Source organism: Petaurus breviceps, unplaced genomic scaffold (genome assembly GCF_028583685.1).
Source record: "Petaurus breviceps papuanus isolate PSGF00001 unplaced genomic scaffold, PetGlider_PUasm1.0 138, whole genome shotgun sequence".
In the NCBI taxonomy this organism is placed as follows: domain Eukaryota; kingdom Metazoa; phylum Chordata; class Mammalia; order Diprotodontia; family Petauridae; genus Petaurus; species Petaurus breviceps.
Genome location: NW_027185694.1, coordinates 29,547,287 through 29,561,437, shown reverse-complemented (window position 1 = coordinate 29,561,437; position 14,151 = coordinate 29,547,287). Strand labels below are relative to the sequence as shown.

The following is a 14,151-nucleotide window of genomic DNA, read 5'->3' as shown; positions in this document are numbered from 1 at the left end:
ATGGCTGCCTTTCTAAGAAAAGATTGTCAGGAAAACAGTACACTAATTTCTGGTTCAGTAATCTGTATTATACTGTTAGAGTTGGAAAGGACATTAGAAATCATCTTGCCCAATCCCTTAATTTTTTTCTCATGAGGAAAATGAGGCCCAGAGAGGTCAAATAACTTGTCCCAAGATAATAATATATGGGTAACTGAAGACTTGTGACTAAAATACACCTCTCAAACCAAATCTCCTAGTTATTTTTTTACTACCTTTTGAATTTAGGCTATAAATTAGTGCCTAATGATCTTTTTCATGTAAATGTATATTTATTTGCCAGTAAAGTATAGTTTTTCAAAACAAACTAAATTGTCAGATTTCTTTTTTTTAATTAAATTTTATTTTTTTCAATTGGCCAAAATCTACATTCTCTCTCCCTTTTAATATCTTCTCCAACCTCATTGAGAAAGAAAAACCAAACTCCTGTTATGAACATATCTACTTAAGCAAAACAAATTCCCATATTGGCCTTGTGCCTCCTTCCCCCCACCCCAAAATAAAGTTTCATTCTGCATCAAGCCCTTCACTTCTCAGTTAGGAAATAGATAGCATGTTTGATCACGAATTCTCCGGAATCATGCTTGGTCATTACTCTGAGCTGTGTTGCTAAGTTGTTTATCCTTACATTGTAAAAATTGTGTAAAGTGTTATTGTATAAATTATTCTCCTGGTTCTGCGCATTTCATATACAAGTCTTAGCAAATTTCTCAGAAACTATCCCCTTCAACATTGCATGTAGCAGAATAGTGTTCCTTCTCATTTATATACTTATAATTTGTTCGGCTATTCCCCATTTGATGGGCAACCCTCTCATTTTCCAATTCTGTGATGCACACACACACACACACTGTGACTACTTGTAATATTTTTTTCTTTAATCTGGAAGTTCTAGGTTTTGGCCACAATATTCCTGGGAATTTTCATTTTGGAGTTTCAGGATGTTACTTTAGATTCTTTTTATTTCTACCTTACCCTCTGGTTCTAAGAGATCAAGGCAGTTTTCTTTCATGATTTCTTCAAATATAACATCTGGGCTCTTTTTTTGGCCATAGCTTTTAGGTAGCTCAATGATTGTTAGATTCTGTTTTCCTCTATCTGTTTGCCAGGTCATTGGTTTTTGCTGTGAAATAACTTACACTTTTCTTCTTCTTTTTTCTTTTAAGTTTTTCAATTGTGTTTTATTACTTTCAGCCTCATGGAGTAACTAGCTTCTGTTTCATTCTAATGTTCATGGTTGACCCATGGTTACCTCTTGTGCCAAACTATTAATTCCCTTCCCAATTCTTTCTTCCATAGCTCTCTCTCTCTCTCTTTTTTTTTTTTTTGCTTTTTGGAGGGGGGAAGGCAGGGCAATTGGGGTTAAGTGACTTGCCCAAGGTCACACGACTAGTTTTGTCTTAAGTGTCTGAAGCTGGATTTGAACTCAGGTCCTTCTGACTCCAGGGCTGGTGCTCTATTTACTGTGCCACCTAGCCACCTCCCATTTCTTTTCTAATTTTTTTCTTCAAATGCCTTCATTTAATTTACAAAGAGATTTTTATTTCTCTTTTTTAACTCTTTATCACTTTGAAGAATTATAATTGAATTTGTGTGCAAGCTGTGTTTCTTTGCTTATAGATGTTTTGGAGTCATTCTCTTCCTCTGGATTTTTGTCTTGAGTGTCCCTGTCACAGTAATAGTTTTTTTTATGATGGTATTCTTTTTTTTTTTTTTGCTTATTATTCCAGCTTTTTTTCCACTTAACCTCAGTTGCCCTGCCTTCCCCCCTCCAAAAAGCAAATTAATCATTCAACAGGTATTTATTGAGCACCAGGGAATATAAGATTTTTTTTTTGCTTATTATTTTATTTGCTTATTATTCCAGCCTTCCTGACTTCAAACTTTATGTTATGGTCATTCTCTGTACACTTCTGGTGGGGCTGGTCCTTTTGCTGCTTTCTTGGTCTATTGATTACTGTTATTACAGGATCTCAGGGCAGCTCAGGCTGGGGACCTGAAAGCTTTCAATGCACCCAGAGTCTGATCAAAGTCTTATCACTGTCCCTTGGTCTGAGCTCTGAAAGTTCTGGGTTTGGGTCTGAGCAAGGGGCCTATGGACTTGTTCCATGTGAATTTTCAGAAGACTAATACCAGACACAACCCACTGTCAGTCATGTGGAAAGCGCTGCTGGTTCAGAGTGACAGAACTATAGGCTTCCCTTTGGTCTGAGATTTCTTCCCTGGCTATTCTCTTGTAGGCTTTAGACTGAGTTGGAAGCTGCCACTTGCTTAGTACAAAGTCCATGTTTCTTCTCCAGAGTCCGTGACTTCTCCTCAGCCTGGAACTAGACTGAGGTCCCATTACGAATCAACTGGATCTCTGACTCAGAAACTGGGTCAAATATATATTATATATACCAACTGCCAATTGACACTTGTTCAGATACTCTCCATCAACTTAGGCCCTTTTCTGATGGACCTAGGACTTCTTTCTCTGGCTTATAATCTTTGTTCCACCCTTTGCCTTATTGGCTAGACCTCATTCCCAATGTGTTGGTCTCTTTCTTTTTCCCTGTGCCAACCTTGGCAGGAAAAATGACTAACTAAGGATTTTATTTTCTTAGATTTTTTTATCAGGATTAGTCTGGTACATTTTCTAGATCTTTTTGGAGTACTTGTGGGGAGAGTGCTGTATTTCTTCCTGTTACGCCACCATCTTTGCTCAAGCTCCAGTAAAATTTCTCTACATATTTTAATAGTATTATTGAATCCTATGTCTCATATCATTTGTGACACTCTGTGTAATACATAGCTAACACATCCCTGTTGTTGAGAAATTTATAGTGTAAAGAGCGTAAAACTGCATAATTAGCAAGTTTTTACTTAGGAGTTTTTTTTGTGTGCAGCCTCTTTGGAGGCTTCATGAGAAGGGAGAAGGATGATGTCCTTAAATCTTAGGGAAGAATGATCCTTCTCCCTCTTAGCCCTCATAAAAAAGCACCAGGGAATATAAGTACAAAGAATGAAACAATTACCACTCATAAGAGCTTAAATCTGATGAGGGAGTCTACAGGTACAGTACATGTGGAAAATATATACAACATAAATGTAAAGTGAATCAGTACAAACCTATACAAAGTAGTTAAATACAGGGTGGTTTGGGAGACTGGGCACTAACAGTTAGGGGCTCTGGAAAGTGTCTTTATAAGCTCCTTGAGAAAGAGGGGTAGCTTTTCATACCAGGTGATCATATCCTGTTAGTGTCTGTTCCTGACTAAATCCAAATGTTGATTCAGAGGCTGTCTGAAACAAACTTGAAGCAATTTTGCTTTGTGACTTTAGGGATAGCTTACTTTTTGGAGGGGGGAGGGCCAGTACAGTAAAGAAGAGATAGTTCTATGATTAGAATTAGGAAAGACCTGGGGAGCGGAGTCAAGATGGCGGAATAGAAGTAGGACCTCCCTGGTGCTCCTTCTTCCACCTTCCCCAATCCATGTAAAAAGGGGATGCTAAACAAACTTTGGAGCTGCAGAACCCACAAAATGACACAGAGAAGCTAACCTCCCAATGAGGACAGCCCCACTCAGAGGCTTTAGCCCCAGGGCAGGCCTGACCAGCTGCCAGCCAAAAGGACTCCAGATCATCAGCAGCTGTGGCGGTTTCCAGATTTAGCAACACATAAATTCGAAGGACAAAGTGAGAGTTCAGTGTAGTCTGGACTTTTGGACCCAGTAAGTGGGAGTGCATGGGTTTTGCCCCCGGGGCAAGAAGCCACTGAGACACCAGCACAGCCAGCCAGCACCACCTGGCAGCTTCAGCTCCTGGCCTGCAGAGTGTAGGGGGACCAAGCACCAGTCTGAGGGGTAATCGCTCTTGCTTTAACCTGCTCGAATCTGTATTGCAGTCTAGGGTGGAGGTCCTGGGGTGTGTGTCCAGCTTGCCAGAGTGTGTGGAGGCCTCAGAAAGGGCACGTGCCCCATCTAATACCTCTGGCAGCTGAGAAAACCCCAGCGTTTGGGACAAAAGCTCCCCTGTTTGGTGGCAGAGTCCTACTGTGGCAAAAAGCCCAGGGGTCAAGTGACTGAGGGGTGACATGACCAGGCAAAGGAAACAAAGCAGACAGAAGATTCCAACATTAGACTCCTAATTTGGGGACAAAAAGGAGCAAAGCATTGAACAGGAGGAAGACAGTGAAGTTAGAACTCCTGCACCAAAAGCTTCAAAGAAAAATACAAGCTGATTACAGGCCATAGAGACTTTAAGAAGCAGATAAGAGAAGTGGAGGAAAAATTGGGAAGAGAAATGAGAACGATGCAAGAAAATTACGAAATGAGAGTCAACAGCCTGACTGAGGAAAATCACACCTTAAAAAATAGACTAACTCAAATGGCAAAAGAGGCTCAAAAAGGCAATGAGGAGAAGAATGCCTTAAAAAGCCAAATTTGCCAGATGGAAAAAGAATCTCAAAAGCTCACTGAGGAGAATCATTGCTTCAGAATTAGATTGGAGCAAATGGAAGCTAATGACTGACTTTATGAGAAATCAAGATGCTGTTAAACAGATCCAAACAAATGAAAGAATAGAAGGCAATGTGAAATATCTCATGGGAAAAACCACTGACCTGGAAAATAGATCCAGGAGAGATCATTTAAAAATTATTGAACTACCTGAAAGCCATGACCAAAGAAAGAACCTAGAAATCATCCTCCAGGAAGTTCTCAAAGAAAACTGCCCTCATGTTTTAGAACCAGAGGGCAAAATAGAGGTTGAAAGAATCCACTGATCACCTCCTGAAAAAGGTCCCAAAAAGAAAACTCCTAGGAATACTAGAGCCAGGTTCTGAAATTCTCAGATCAAGGAGAGAATATTACAAGCAGCCAGGAAGAAACAATTTGAATATTGTGGAAACACAATCAGAATAACCCAGGACCTGGCAGCTTCTATACTGAGGGATCGAAGGGCTTGGAATATGATATTCCAGAGGGCAAAGGAGCTGGGATTAAAACCAAGAGTCACCTACCCAGCAAAACTGAGTATCATGTTTCAGGGGAAAATATGGTCATTCAGTGGAATAGAGGACTTTCAAGCATTCTTGTTGAAAAAACCAGAGTTGAATAGAAAATTTGACATTCAGATACAAGAAGCAAGAAAAGCATGAGAAGGTAAACAGGGGAAAGAAATCATAAGGAACTTATCAAAGTTGAACTATTAACATTCCTACATGGAAAAACAATAATTGTAACTTATGAAACCTTTCTCAGTAGTTGAAGGGAATAGAAATATATATATGTCTATATATGAGGGTTTATGGGCATATGTTTACAGGTATACATAGAGGGCACAGGACCAATTTAACAGGAAGGGATGATACTTAAAAGGTGAAATTAAGAAGTGAAAGAGGAATATAATGAGAGGAGATGGGGAGAGACAGAATGGGATAAACTATCATATAGAAGAGGCAAGGGAAAATGGTCACAATGGAGGGGAAGAATAGGAAGGCAAACTATAGAAATAATGAGCAGGTGGACTTCAGAAAAAACTGGAAAGACTTATGTGAAGTGAGCAGAAGCAGGAGAACATAATACACAATAACAGCCACAGTGTTCGATGACTGACTTTGATAGATTTAGCCCTTCTCAGCAATGCAAGGACCTAAAACAATTCCAAAGGACTCATGACAGAAAATACCATCTGCATCCAGAGAAAGAACTATGGAGTCTGAACGTAAAGCAAAGCAGACTATTTGCTCTCTTTATGTTTTGTTTTTTCTTTCTCATGGTTTCTCCCATTCATCATAATTTTTCTATACAACATGACTAAAGTGAAAATATGTTTAATAGGAATGTATATGTAGAGCCCATATCAGATTGCAGGCCATCTTGGGGGAAGGGAGGGGGAGAAAATTGAAAACTTATGAAAGTGAATGTTGAAAACTAAAAATAAATAAACTAATAAAAAAGTTAAAAAACCAAATTGCTCTCCAGAATAATTGGATCATTTCACAACTGCAGCAATGCATTACTTCCAGTTTTTTCCCACATCTCCAACATTTATCATTTTCCTGTTTTGTCATGTTAGCCAATCTGATAGGTGTTATGTGGTACCTCAGAGTTGTTTTGATTTGCATTTCTCTAGTCAGTAGTAATTTAGAGCATTTTTTCATATGATTATAGATAGCTTTAATTCCTTCCTCAGAAAATTGTTCTTATCCTTTTACCATTTTAGAAAGACTATTCCTTATGAAACGAATGCAACAAGAGACCAATCTATAAAGCAGAACACAAATTTTAAAAAAGTTTTACACTGGAATACACACACACACACACACACATACATACATACATATATACATACACACAGGGACATATACATATTTATTTTTGCTGGATATCTTCCAAAGCTTTATTGGCTAAAGGATACCTATCATGAAAAGTAAAATGTTAGTAATATTCTCCCAGGGGCATACTGGTAAATATTTTACAACTTTTTTTCCATCTCTTTCCTGAGTCTAGACAATCAACAAAACAGTAAATCAAGCTGTGGTTTGTAGTAGTTGTAAGCTGGCTCCAGTATACCCCTTAAATAACTGTACATTTTGCAGTTGAGTAAACCGCCTCAGAGAAAAAGTTCAGTAATTATGGGTGTCACAGATGGCAAATAGCATAAATGATATTTTGAGCCCAGATTTTTTTTTTTAAACAATTGAGGTTAAGTAATTTGCTCAAGGTTACACGGCCACTTATTTCTGGGTGTGGTGCTAAGTATCTGAGCCTGGATTCGATCCCCAGGTCATCCTGACACTAGAGGTCATGCTCTTACTCACCATGCTACCTGGCCGCCCCTTTGAGCCCAGATTTTTTATGGCAAATACAGTATTTTTCCGCCACCACAAGCTTCTTCGGAGAATTTAAAACTGCTGCTAAAATATTCTTTAGCAATGGCATGACTTTGGAGCTCTTCAGCAAGCCTCCTCCTTAAATCAGTGCTAGTAATATTCTCTCCAAAGCACTTTGGGATCCTTAACGAAGATAAAATGTTGGAGCAGTTTATAGGAGGTCAAAGAGAGCAGTATGGCATAGTGTAAAGAGGGCTTGGAATAAAAAGACCTGGATTCAAATCCTGACCTGTGAACTTAAAGCAAGTCAAAAAACCTATCTTGGCCTCAGTTTTTTCCTCCATAAAACCAGTGGGTTGAATTAGTTAGGATTCTTAACCTGTGATGTGTGAATGTTTTAAAAATATTTTGATAATCATATTTCAATATAATTGATTTCCTTTGTTAATCCTGTGTGTATTTGTATTTTTTAAACCTTCTTTTGAGAAGGGGTCCATCACTAGGTGTCACTCAAGCTGCCAAAGGGGGCTGTCCATGGTGATCCCCATGGACAGAGTGTTCCAAAGACTTCCAAAGCACAGAAAAGGTGAATGACTCCTGGTCTAGGGGATTGCAGAATTACCTGCTATAAATCCTGTGTAAGCCTAGGACTCTTCCCATGCTTATGGGTAAAACAGGTAGTCCAATGTAAAAGCCTAGAGAAGTATATTCCTTCAGGGTATACTAGAACCTAAAAATGCCATTTTTCTACTTTTAAAAAACTAGTGTATGTGTTATCTGTTTTTCTAGAAAAAGGACCAAAGTCCCATTTTTTACACAAATAAAAAATAGCCAGACAACCTGTCCTTGTCAAGATTCCAATAGCATTTGAATTCCAAAGATTCCTGGCCCTGACATTTTTTGGGGTGGGGGGAGGGGGGGCAGAGCCTCTTCTGAGAAAGGGGCAGATTTTAAAGTATTTGTGTGTGTATGTGTGTGTCATAGATTTGAATCTATTAAAAAAAAAAACTTGAGAATTTCTTGTTAAAATGCTGCCAAAAGACTTTAATCAGAACCCCATCTCTTTTTTTTTTTTTTTAAGATAACTAAATCCTTTTGTTTTAGGGTGAGATTGAATGATTTATGTTCTTTTCTGCTGCCTCTTATGTTTTACCACCCTTGAGCATGTTGGAAATTCCAGTCTTGTAAAATTTTCTGTTCTGACATTTCACTTCTTTACCTTTTACCTCATTACCTTTCACTTACTTTCTTTTTTTAACTAGACTATTCTCTGCCAAGAAATTCTAACTCCCAGAAAAGTGCATTGACCTTGGGATGAATTTAAGGCGGTTCTCCTCTTCTCACTAAATTACGCTGAGCACAGCCGTCAGTTGCTGAAAGCTAGGTGTCTGTTTTTTCACAGGTTTTCAAACCAGCAGAAATGAAATTTTGAACCTGACAGAACATCTTTGTAAAAAATAGAAAACTGAGGTTTTGAATTTTTTAAGTTGTTAAACCTTTCATTTTTGTGTCACCTTAATTTGTAAATATGACCTTCCTAGGAAAGGGAGATATGGCACATTTTTTTTTCAGCTTTCTTCAGTGGCCAAGTGTCTTGGTCACTGTACTTATCCCATGTTCAATTGTAAGCTTTTTGTTCTATTTACATCATTTTGGTTGTTCGTGTCAGTTATTTTCCTGGTTCTGCTCATTTCACTCTGTATCAGTTCATATAGTCCAGGGACTGCACCTTTAATTTCATTGGTGTAGGGAACTCCCTGCAAGGAAACTTTCTTTACAACTTAAGAGTCTGAGAGTCTCAGTGCCTAAAGCATTAAGAGGTTTAAGTGATTTGGCTGGGCCACAAAGCCGTTCAGAGTTAAGACTTAAACCCAGGCCTCCCTGGCTCTTGGGGCCTGCCCTCCATTCACCATGCCTCTCAGTTCTTGTTTCTCTGAATTCTTCATATTCATTATTTCTTATGGAGCAATAATATCTTTTACATCAGTGTACCACAGTTCATTCCTAAATTGACTGATATCTACTTTGTTTCCAGTTCATTACTACCACAAAAAGTGCTGCTCTGAATAATTTGATGTGTATAGGACTTTCCTTTCTCTTTGATATCCCTGGGATATATGCCTAATAGTAGAATAAGAGTTCAAGAGTATGGACACCAACAATCTTTTAACTGCCAAATGTGATGTCCTTTTCTCCAGCCTTCATCCTTATCCACCTCCCTAAGAGTCCTCTGAAGTCTTATAACAACCTCCTAATTGGTCTTTCCACTTTCAACTTTTGACTCTTCCAGTCCAACTGATACTTTGTAGCCAGAGTAATCTTCCTAAAATACAAGGCTGACTGTGAGTGGGGCAACTAGGTGGTGAATTGGATAGAGTGCTGGGCCTGGAGTAAGGAGGACCTGAGTTCAAATCCAGCCCCAGACACTTACTAGCTGTGTGACCCTGGGCAAGTCACTTAACCCTGATGCCTAAAACAAAACAAAAACCTTCAAGGGCTTCCTAGGTTCTCTAGGATAAAATACAAACTCTTCAGTTTGACTTTTAAAGTCTTTTACAATCTGACGTTGGCCTACTTCCTCAGGCTTATTTCCCATGAGATTCTCCTTCACAAAACACTGTACTTTTCAGCTAAATTGGCATTCTTTTAGATCCTCCAGCTTGGCATTCCATCTCCCCACTTCTGCCTTTGTGTAAGTGGTGTTCTCTGCCTCTTTACCTCTACCTCCTAGAATCCCCTAGCTTCATGTGCTGCCTCTTAGAGAAAGTTTTTCCTGATCCCAGGGTGTACTTACGCTAAGAGTGGGGTAAGGTAGAACTAACTTTGGGGCCCCTTTTTAGCCCAAAGGGGAGTTTTGTATCCCCAGTACTTAGTACCTATTAAATATTTAATAAATGGCTTATTGAGTGATTGCCATGCAAGGTAGCCCCAAGTAAAGCCCCCATCAATCTGTAGTTCTTAGTCCACACTGGATATGTAAGAAATGTGAGTCAGAGAGAGCTCTGCCTATGTTTCGCAGTCCGAGACCAAGCCTTTCTTGAAGTATTCTATAGCTGTCTTCTAGGAAACCAATGTGGCAGCCTCCATAACCTTTAATTTCTTCAATTTCTCACTATAGCCCCAAGTCTAGTTTTCAGTAAGCTTTTATAGTCCATATATGTGTACATATACACATGTACGTGCATACAGATTTAGAACAGGGGGCAACAGCATCAGAAATACCAGTCATCCTAAACAGAGAAGGCTACCATAGACCTTTTCCTTTTGTTCCTTAGGTTTATCCACTCCCAGAAAGTCCACTCTGACATTCACAAAGATTTTCCATATTTGGCCTTTTGCCTTAAAGGACTTCCCTTTATAGGGAACACGGTGCTTAGCAAAGTATAAAGTAAACTTTGCTTTCCAGAGGCTAAGAAGCTGAGCCCCAGATTATATTACCCGTGTTTCCCCGATAATAAGACACTGTCTTATTAATTTTTTTGGACAGAAAAACACCAGAGGGCTTATTTTAATGAACACTGACAGCAATTTTAATAAACAGCTCTCCTCCGTGGCACTGCTCTCAATGGTGCCAGCAAGCAAATCACTGGGGAAGAACAGGATGACGCGCTCACTGCTGCAGCTCTGATTGGATGCAGCTCAGAGCGCGGCGTGCGTTTCACGGGGGGGTGGGGGAGGGGACAGTGCATACAGAGGGTACCGTAAGGGTAGCGTGTAGCGCAGGGGATCACCTTCACTACAGTAGCAATCTCTATAGGGCTTATTTTCGGGGGAGGGCTTATTTTAGAGGAATCTTACACAGTAAGGGGAGGGCTTATTTTCGGGATAGGTCTTATTATCAGGGAAACACGGTACATTCTCCCAAATACCAAAACATAAACGATGCTAGCAACATCTATGCTGACATGAAACTAATATCTAGTTTTTGAACATTTGGGTAGGAAGGCTCAGCCTGTATTTACATCTTCCAAAACTGGCCATTTGAAAAACCAGATCTTTCTAAGCAAGTAGTCAAAGAGAAATAAAGGTGTCTTTTCTTGGTCAGTATCTTTTTTATCATTAATCTTTATCTTTTCATAGCTGTGAAAGAAATGTGCCCATAAACTTTTAGGACATCAGCATGGAAGCTAGGATAAGGGAGAAGAGTCACATCCAGAGAAGTCATGAGTGTTCTCTAGTTTCTTACTCCAAAGATCCTTGGTTTTTATCCTTACCTACTGACCATAAAGGCTTAAAACAAATTTTTGGGAGAAAGTAGTTTTACATTTTGGTAATAAAATATTGAATCATCCTGTAAACCTGTTTGCATCCCTGATCAAAAAAGAAAAGGAGATTAAATTATCAAAATTTAAAATGAACAAAGTGAAATTACAATAAATAGAAGACATAAAAATAATTATCAACTCTTACTATGTGCAGTTATAGGCCAGTAAATCTAATATTTTATATTTTAAATTAATTGAATTAAAAGAACTGAAATAGCTAAAATAATCTATTCTCAGGAAATAAAATTGAACTAGTCTTAAAAGAACTACCACGAGAAAAAACCTCTGATCTAGACAAACTTATAGATGGAAACACTTAAAGAAAATTAAAACCTATGGGGCGGCCAGGTAGCACAGCAAGAGCACCGGCTCCAGTGTTGAGAAGACCTGGAGATCGAATCCTGGGCTCAGACACTTAGCACCTACCCAGAAACACCTGGTCGTGTAACCTTGAGCAAGTTACTTAACCCCAATTGCTTAGGGGCGGCCAGGTGGCTCAGGGAGTAAGAGCACCGGCTCCAGTGTCCAGATGACCTGGATCAAATCCGGGCTCAGATACTCAGCACCACACCCAGAAATAATTGGCCGTGTAACCTTGAGCAAGTTACTTAACCCCGATTGCTATTAAAAAAAAAATCTAAAAAAAAAAAACCTACACAAGTTATTCTCGAAAATTGAGAAAACTACCAAACATGTTTTGTGATATATAGTCCTAATGGCTAGATGGAGAAGGCTAAAACAAAGAGAACCATAGAATAATATCAATAATGAATATTGGGGTAAAAATTTTAAATAAAATTCTAGCAAAAATATCTGAAAATTATTCACTCTGACCAAATTGGATAGTATACCAGGGATAAGCCAGCATTAAGAAAACAATTAGCATAATCCTACTAAAGCCAGAATTTGCAAAAACACATTATTATATTAGTTGATATAATTGAAAATTCTTTGACAATATAACACTCAGGCTTAAAAAATGTATTAGGATTAAAGTGGCCATTTTAATGTGTTAAGTATAGATCTAAGATTAAAAACTAGGATTACTTGCAATGAGAAAATACTACCACACTCCAGTAAATATAAAAATAAAGCAAGGATACCCACCCCACCCCTTCCCTTACTGTTATTTGATATAATTCTCAAAGTGTTAGCAATAGCAATAAGATAAAATTAAAGATATAAAAATGGGTAAAGAGGAGACAAAATTATCCCTATTTGTCCCAGAGAATTGGCAAAATAATTGGGACAATAGCTTCAGTAAAGCATCAGGATATGAAGTAAAGCCACAAAACTATAGCATTTATTTACAGCAAAAATAAAATCCAAGAGGATATGTTAGAAAGGGAAATCCCATTCAAAACAACTACAAAATGTTAAAATATCAGGGAGTCAATTTTGTAATAAGATACATTATAATCATTCTTTAAGGAAATAAAGTATGACTTAAATAACTGGAGATATTCGTTGCTCATGATTGGGCTGTGTAAGTGCAATGAAAACAACTAGAATAGCTGAATTAATTTACAAATTTAGTGTTATAGTGATCAGACTACCAGAGTTAGACAAAATAATAACAAATTGCATTTGGAAGAACTAGAAGGTCAAGGAAAATAATGAACAAATAAGTAGGAGTGACTAGATCTCAACTTATGTTGTAAAGCAATAATTAAAATGATTTGGTAGTCATTAAAAATAGAAAAGTAGATCAGTGCAACAAACTAAATAATAGATTCAATAACCTAGTGTTCAATACATCTGAAAACATAAATTAACTGGGAAAGCTCCCTATTTAACAAGAACTGCTGGGAAAACTAGAAAGTAATTTGATAAAAATTGGGTTTAGATCAACATCTTCACCATACATGACAGTAATTTTTAAATGGATTATGCCCTGATTATTTAAAGGTTTAACATCCTAATAAATTGGACAATGAGATAAAGTACCTTCCACAACTATGTCAGGGAATAGAGGAAATCACAAAAGACAAAAGAGATTATTTCAGTTATGTGGAATTGAAAAGATTTTGCATGAATAAAATCAATGCAACTAGGTTAGGAAAGGGAAGCTGTCTATTGGGAAAACATCTCAGATTATGATATCCACAATATCTAAAAAATGTCCAAGACCAAAACCCAATTCCTTAATGGTTAAGTGGTCAATGGATAGTAACAGACTATATTCAAAAGAAATGAAAACTATTAACCACCATGTGAAAGAAGAGTAAGGCAAATTAAAAACAACTCTGAAGTTTCTCATTAGACCCGGCAATTGGTACAAATAAAAAAAATATTGGAATGGTTAATATTGGAGGTATTACAAAAAGACAGACACACGAATAAATATATAGTATTGATGGAGTTCTGGCACACTAGTGTTGGTCAAGTTATGAATTGGTCTAACCATCCTGGAAAGTAGTTTTGAATTATTCTAATAAAATGACTAAAATGCTTACTTGTCGGTATATACCCTACAGGGTATATGTAGAAAGGGATAACCCTACAAGGTCTGAAACAGAAAAGTCTATTATATACCAAAAATATCCATAGCAGCACTTTTTGTGGTAGCAGAAAATTGGAAATAAAGTAAATGCCCATCAGTTGCAGGATGACTGAAAAAATTGTGATACCCTAATGTAATGGGATTTTACTGTGCCATAAGAAGTGATTAAACCAAGTATTGAAAAGTTCTTACTTAAAATTAATAACTTTATAATTAGACATAGGACAGGAACATTTTTTACCTTTTCAGCTATTGAGACTGAAAGCTATTCTGAAATACTTGGGGCCATTAGGGGCGGCCAGGTAGCACAGCAAGTAAGAGCACCGGCTCCAGTGTTGAGAAGACCTGGAGATCGAATCCCGGGCTCAGACACTTAGCACCCACCCAGAAACACCTGGCCGTGTAACTTTGAGCAAGTTACTTAACCCCTATTGCTTAAAAAAAAAAATACTTGGGGCCATTCAGCTGAAAACCCTTTTTGTTGAGAATTTCTCTAAGGTTTCTTCTCACAAATAATTGGTTTTGTT

The 14,151-nt window shown here is 37.9% G+C and overlaps 1 protein-coding gene across 4 annotated transcripts in view; it reads left to right on the top strand.

Moving 5' to 3' along the window:
- ECI1 (enoyl-CoA delta isomerase 1) overlaps positions 1-14,151 on the top strand; it is a 36,004-nt gene that overhangs the window by 1,525 nt on the left and 20,328 nt on the right. The gene's annotated exons all lie outside the window — the stretch shown is intronic.